This window comes from Rhyacophila brunnea, unplaced genomic scaffold (genome assembly GCF_057557595.1).
Source record: "Rhyacophila brunnea isolate RB1 unplaced genomic scaffold, BYU_Rbru_1.0 scaffold_1, whole genome shotgun sequence".
NCBI classification, from domain to species: domain Eukaryota; kingdom Metazoa; phylum Arthropoda; class Insecta; order Trichoptera; family Rhyacophilidae; genus Rhyacophila; species Rhyacophila brunnea.
This window is the reverse complement of record NW_028232751.1, coordinates 7064898-7072911: the sequence shown is the minus strand read 5'-3', so window position 1 is coordinate 7072911 and position 8014 is coordinate 7064898.

Below are 8014 nucleotides of genomic sequence, written 5' to 3'. Positions count from 1 at the left end.
ATACATGAATTTTATTTGCAAAATTTTCATAAGGAACTTTAGGCAAGTTGGTAATAGAGATATCATTTCATTAAACTATAGTAAAATGTATAAAATGCACAAAGTGTTAACCGCACCTGAAGTACATTCATATAAAATATCGATGGTATTGAAGACTCTTTCAGCCGGACCTCTGATGAAATCATTTTACAAGAAATGCTTCCCATACAGTAATGCATATTGAGATGGCACCCAGCTCTCCCACCCGACTGCATCAATCCACAATTTCCGAAGAACTTCATTTTTCGGAAATCTGAAATAATTTAATTTATATAACATTATAAAAATGCTACATATACTCCATTACATACTTCATATAAATATTTTTTTTTGTTTGGTATTCTTAAAAATATATTTAACTCTGAAATGAAATATAAAATCTATGTAAATAATGAATGTCATTAATTAGCACTAACAGTTTTTACTTTGAAAAACACATCGTATATTTTGGGTTCAAAATGATATTATGCATACGGCCCTGGATTTTTCGCAATAAACAACCGTTTGACGTTTGATGTAAAAGTTGTGAATTGTTATTGTAAAAGATCGTTTAGGAAAAACTATCAATGTATAAATAATTAATAGTATGCATATTGTTCCGAAATGCTGTTACTCATTTGTATTCTTTCATTAATAAACACTTTTTTACCGAATAATAACGTAGAATAAAACAGCACTCATTTGTCAATGAACGTAAAGAAAAATATAATATTATTATTATAAATACCTGTGAAAAGATACGCCGGAATTTTTCCTGGCTAGAGACCATGCTTTTTTGTACTTAAAACGTCGACGAAAATATCTTACTTCTTTTAAGATCGAGAGAATAACAATATTATATCCGCCATGTTGTTTTCGACACGAACTTGAAGTAGCAGTTCCAGAATAGGTACCAGCTGTCTTTCTCCGATTCGTATTTTTCAGTACCTACATAAATGATGGCATGTTCCCTCTCCAGTCTTCAATCTCTTTGGTATGTAACATGTATTTATTGGTATAGTTTATGGTACAGAAGACCAGCGAGCTAATGTTCTAGAGAGGTACCTTTTTTAGAGCCTTCTGGATTATCAAAAAAATGTTATACTTATCGCCATACGCCAAATAAGAATTTTGTAAGCAAGGTAGGAAGATTTTTAATTAACATCATAATGCTAGATCTGGTCAGAAAACGCAATGGCCAGGGGCCCAGCATGATATTATTATGTAAGGTGTCTAATAGTTTTCATTGAGGAATGCATAAGGTAAGAAGTTTGCAACACTGCATCTCATTCAAATAGAGATGTTTTTTAGAAAAATGTATTGATATTCGGTAGCTCCTCAAGAAACTACGAATACCTACTGTTAGGCTAGGTAGGTAGTATACGGTATTAGCGAAATGGGTTTATTTATATTACTTATAATTATTATGTCTGCGTAGGTCATATCACTCAACTGGCTGAAATGAGTCGGGGTTTCCGGTTATTTGTTATCAGCTGATACCAACATTCTATATCAAATTAGTGATTCCAAATAGTAGAAATTTCTTATTGTTGGCCTACAATCAGATACTAATACATCCTCGGTAATATTATATCACGGCGATTCCATATATATAATACTTATCACAAGTGACGATATGATGCCAAAAGTTACTAGTTGATACGAATACAAAAAATATCAATCATACTCATACTGTTTGTTGGTTTAGACCAGTGGTCTCTTTTTTTATACGTTGGCTATACTTATATCCATATGAAAACAACTTCAGAACCCCCTCTTACCTCAGTTGCTATTGCTAAGGAGGTGGGCTGAGATTCGGTCGACTTTTTTGGTCATGAAGTTTTGATCCAAGCTGTACTAAGGAGTGTGCGTGGTACGAAATTTTAATTGTGACTTTTTAACCCTTTTCCCTGCATATATTACCCAATTATTGATTTTGCTGTAGTAACTGAAGATTATAAAGGTAAGATATCCTTTTATTTATATGTTTTTTGTGCCGTAACGTTAAATATGAGTGTTCATTAAGTGGTCTTTCTAATGGAGGTTAATCCAATTAATAGACGGTGTGTGATAATTTATTTATTAATTATTATACCCTTTAATGATTATAATATATAGTTGTAATGTCGATATTTATGTATTTAGATATTTTAGGAAGCTTATAGCTAGTATTTGAACACTTTTTTTAATACTATGGTACCAATTCATTAACTAGCATTTCTAATCTAATGAATGGACCAGAGAATAATGTATTATGGTTGAAAAGTAGACCTTAACTTTTTTTATCTATGATTACTTCACAAAAAGGAATATTTACAATACAGTAACAGTTTTTTATGATGTGGCGGCAGATAAATGAGCAACTTTAATGCATAAAAATTAGTAATAACAAAGCTATACGCAATGTATTGTACTTACATATTGTTATAATTGTAAAATAATAAATGCTTAATATGTTTAATATGCTTAGTTCATTTACTGGTTTTTTCAGGTTCATTCTTTAGATTCTGTGTTCAATTACTGGGCTTTTCTGTATTAATTTATATATTATTGTTTATTAAACAGAGTTGGGTTGCACATTATATCTATTAAATTCGTTTAAATCTACACAAGTTATAGATGAGTACAATATTTTTTAAAAGAACTATAAGAATACCTATGCTTTTTTAGAAATTTTACAATTGTGCAAAGTCCTTAAGTGTGCATTCACTATCGGCTTACCCTACCTTGTCACTCCAATCCGAATGCAAAAATTATCAAGATGTACATCTGTGAGTCTGTTTCTATATTTACTTTTAGCCACATTCATAGTGGAAAACGTTGATTCACAAAAGTAGGTAGAACAAGACAATGCCTTAATTTTGAGCGCAATTCGCAAAACTAAAATTGGATACTTTTCTGTTGGGAAGAATGTGCCAAGAAATTCATATTACAGCAACTTGTTAAGTATTTCATTGAAACTTAGTTCGAGAAATATTTCATTTTGAGTCCAAAAATAAAATTTGATAGGCAAATTTATAAATAATATTAGAAAATAACTACCTACCTACTAAATAGATACCGAAAATGGTACCGAGGGTTACCGGTAGCTCGCGAGCGACCGTTTGGCGATCACTGGTTTAGACTTTAGTTAATATATTTTTATTGTAAACAATGTTTATAACAACATAAGCATAACGCAGAGCTGTTTTGTTTTACAAGAGATCAACGCGGATAAGTTTATAAGTTTCGAAGCTTTAATTGTTGCAAAGTTTTATAGGTATTTTTAGCGAAACTTTTCATCAATGTTATATGGATGTAGGTGTCGCCAGAATAGGGAAGAAAAATATTATATTATCTAACTCGTGTGTAGTTGTAACTTTTAAAATTTTAAATAAACGAAATAAAGTCAGAAAGTGAAATAGAATTAATGAATGAAAGTACCTACCGTGGTTTTTAAAACTCCGCGGGCCTCGAAAGATAGACGGTAGGTAGCCGCCAGTCAGAAAGCGTCATTCGAAACCACACAACGAACGTACTCTTTTTGCGCCAGCATTTTGTTACTTCAACCTAGGTATATCCATGTTTAATATCCCATGTGAAAAGCCATATACACGTAATATTTAATTTCTCCGAATCCATGGTTTTAATTATAAGAGTAAATCTTATAAATCCTATAAACCTTATGAATCAGTAGGTAATACATAATATTCTGGCTCAACCTTGAATCACAGTACTTACTTAACTAAAATTTAAATTTGCATTATTTCACAGTTTGCAAAACACTAGTTAGAAACATCAAATATTTAAAATTCTATACAAAATATTACCAAAAAAGTATTGATACTACTGATAGAAAAAGAGTCGATCACAAAGTATGTATTGGTAAAATTGACGATACTTTCACACATCACTACGGTCTATTGTGTTGCCCGGAGTTCCCGCGTTTTCGGCTTCGGAATAGATAATTTTGCAGATTGACAAGATACAACTTGCAACCAGTGTTGCCTACCGTAATATAATTTTCTTCTGCATATATGTACGTACGATATAAAACAGGTATAGTACGCCCAAAATACTATAATTTGAAAATCCGGAAAATATTTGGCAATAGATAAAAAATAGCGCTAAAGCTGTTCGGGAGAACTAAAATACCTAACTTAAATTTTTATCTAAAAAAAATCGGTGTGTGTACTTGCGTTAGAAGTTATACTTCTTTGGCTTAACAAAACAAAACTTGTGATAACCTAGATTCTTCGACTAGCTTTTAATTATCTTGTTAAATGACACACGTAAGAAAACGGACTGCTTACTGAAGCGCCGTTGGTTTATTTCTACACACTTTAACTTGTATTACTAAATTATAAAATGGTTTCTCGTTGTTTTTATTTTTAAGGTAGGTACCAAATGTCACTCTGACATTTAATAGTTTGTTTACGTAAGGAATTGAAAATGGCCTACAATAATAAATTCGCTGCCTAGGCAACGGAACAATTCTAAACTATAATATTATACTGTATAATCGTTACGATTGCAGTAGGTATCATACCGTGGCCTAAAGGTAGAGCGTTCAGCTGATAACCGAACAATTGGTGTTTCAAATCCAATCGAGTGCATTTTTCTCTGTGAAAAAATAAATTATGTGTTAGTACATGTCACACGCCAAAAATAATACACTCTGATCCGATTTTCCAAACACGCCTAAAGAAGTATAACTTAAAAACGAGCCGTTAGTCACATTCCATTCGAATTATTGCCTAAAAAAACGAGACGTCAATAAATTACCCAACATTTGAAACGAGACATTAATTATGGTGAAAATACACTCAATGACGATCGGACACATAATATGCCGAAAACCCCGTTTCTTATGTTGGCCTTCTGTGTCACAGAGTGTAAATACGATGTCATAGACTGTCATATATATGTCAAAGGATCTATGACAGCCTTCAATGTCATAGTTTTTCGGTTATTCACCTCGATTATTTTATGTGACACTCGTTCCTTGCTGTGACGTCTATGCCAAACGAGTTGTCATATACCTACATATTATTGTTTATGGGGCATATATCGCGCGGGAAGTGTTGTTTCTGTCTTATATTTCGAACGTCATCTTGACAGTAGAAACGGGCACACGGTAATAATAAAATTGTTATATGAACAGTAATAAAATGGATAAAACTGATAAAAGAGTTCACAAAATCGTATTAAATTTAATTATGGCAGTTAGCATCCGTGTGTTTAAAGTCTCGCAGTCCATTCACGCAGCCAAACTCGTCTGCTTCTTCGTTTTTTATATTATCTCCTGACAATAAATACGCCACGATTGCCGCTGCAGCAACTCCATTCGCCGGCATTACAATCATATTATAATACGAGGTGGACAAGAACAAAATCTATATATATATAAAACAAAGCCGGGTTAGTTACACCATTTATTTTATAACTCAAGAACGGCTGGACCGATTTTTATAATCTTTGATTTGTTGGATTTGTCTCCTAAAATATCGGATAAATCACGGAAAAAATAAATTATGAAGAAAATTCATTTTCTCATACATTTTGTATGAAACGGCTTTTGACTTATATCGATGAATTTGAACGATGAACCTCGCGTATTCGAAAAGTAAGAAAATCACAAAAAAAATCCGTATACAACGCCATCTCTGATACATGACAGAAACAATAAACAAAAAACAAAAGAAAGAATGATAGTCAAAATGTCTATCAATGGTGTAGTCTGTCCAACATTTCGTGCTTCATGTCAACAGTTCAATTTGCTTGAAAACGATACTCATTGGGATATGAAAATCGCTGAAGCAATAATTGTTTCTGCATCTCCAAGTCAGATACCCACATTATTTGTTATCATTATTTCGACATGATTCCCATCGAATCCACCTGAACTGTGGAACAAGTACAAGGATGACGTGTCAGAAGACATTTTACATCGAATTCGTGTCAGTTCAGGGAAGGTACTGTTCGGTTATCAGGAATACAGCGAAAAACACATTTTGAAAATACCCGATATACTGGATTATTTGTTAGTTTGGGTTAGTTTAGGTTAGGTGAGGTTGGGTTAAGTTTGGTTAGGTTAACCTAACAAATAATCCAGTTTATCGGCTATTTTCAAAATGTGTTTTCCGCTGTATTCCTGATAACCGAACAGTACCGTAAAATCATCACCTGGGATAAATGCACAATGCCGCACAAACGCGCATTGAAAGCACTCAATCGAACTAAGAAAGATCTGCGCAATGACTTAAGAAGTTTTAGAGGCGCAATGATTCTACTATCTGGCGATTTCCGCCAAACACTACCAGTCATTCCAAGATCGACCGATGCTGATGCTGTCGATAGCGACTCTGTGGCGCTATGTGAAGAAACTTCAGTTGGCGGCAAACATGCGAGTTGCATTGCTAAACGATTCATCTGCCGAAGATTTCTCCAAGCAATTGCTGACTATCGGTAACGGCCGTGTTCCTGTCGATGAATCGAACGGATTAATTTCGTTTCCGCTGAATTTTTGCAATTTCGACTCAATTAAGGACGAACTCATCAATAAAGTGTTACCGAACATCATTGCTAAACACAAAAATCACAATTGGTTGAGTGAACGAGCATTCTTGCGGCAAAGAACAAAGATGTAGATCACTTAAACTTCACAATTCAAAATCAAATCGTTGGTCCACTACATTCCTTCAAATCTATCGACTGTGTAACAAACGAAGACGAAGCAAGCAACTATCCAACTGGATTTTTAAACTCCATGGATCTGCCTGGCTTGCCACCGCACAATTTACAACTGAAGGTTGGCTCGGTAGTCAACATGCTTTGAAATCTGAACCAACCAAAACTATGTAACGGAACGCGTTTGGTGGTGAGAAACCTCTAATAATTCATCTAATAAGCTAACACAAGATTATTGATTCTGAGACGGTACGAAGTTCGGCGGGTCAGCTAGTAGTTAATATAATTTAAAATCTTACCTAGGTACCCAACCACCCCGCAAGCCAGATGGTGTACCAGTCCAACAAGAAGATCTAGGCAATAACCGGAAGTCGCTAGTGCGGTTAAAAGTGGGAGGACCTTGTTAGTTCACAGTTTTAACACGTGGACAACTCGTCGCTAACCGCTTCAATCGGAGTGCGGTTAAAATGGGAGGAGCTTGATAGTTCACAGTTTTAACACATAGCCAAGAAGATCCTGTTGGATAGTATGTCGATAATCGATTTTCATTTGATGTTTACGAGGAGGCATATACAATACTTTTCGAAGACGTACCAACCATGAAATCTATCAAACGTTATGTTGGTAATTTTTATCAGTGGCAAATCATCATCATCATCAGCCTGAATCTATCCACTGCTGGATGAAGGCCTCTTCAAGTTGCTTCCACTTCTCTCGGTCCTGTGCATTGCGTTGCCACGTACTTCCGCAGAACTTTATCATTTCATCGATCCAGCGGCCTCTAGGTCTACCTTGTGGACGTTTTGTACTTCTTGGATACCACTGGATGACTAGATTTGTCCAACGATTGTCTCTTCTTCGAGCTATGTGTCCAGCCCATCTCCATTTAAGGCTTTTAATAAACTCTATTACATCGCAAACCCTTGTCTGCTTCCTTATCCACTCATTCCTCTTTTTGTCCTTTCGCGTTATGCCCAGCATGCACCTCTCCATACCACGTTGTGCTACTCTAAGTTTCTGGATCTCTCTTTTACTTAGGGTCCATGTTTCACACGCATATGTCATCACGGGAAGCACACACTGGTTGAACACTTTGCGCTTTAGGCACAGTGGAAGGTCACTTTTGAAGACATTATTCAGGCGGCCAAAAGCACTCCAGCCTAGCTTTACTCTGCGAACAATTTCATCAAATATACATCCATCTATAGATACTTGTTGTCCCAGATAGATGTAGCTTTTCACCTGTTCGAGCTGAGTGCCATTGATGAGGATCTCTTTTTGGCCTGCAAAGCAGTTGAACATGACTTTCGTCTTTGTTACATTTATT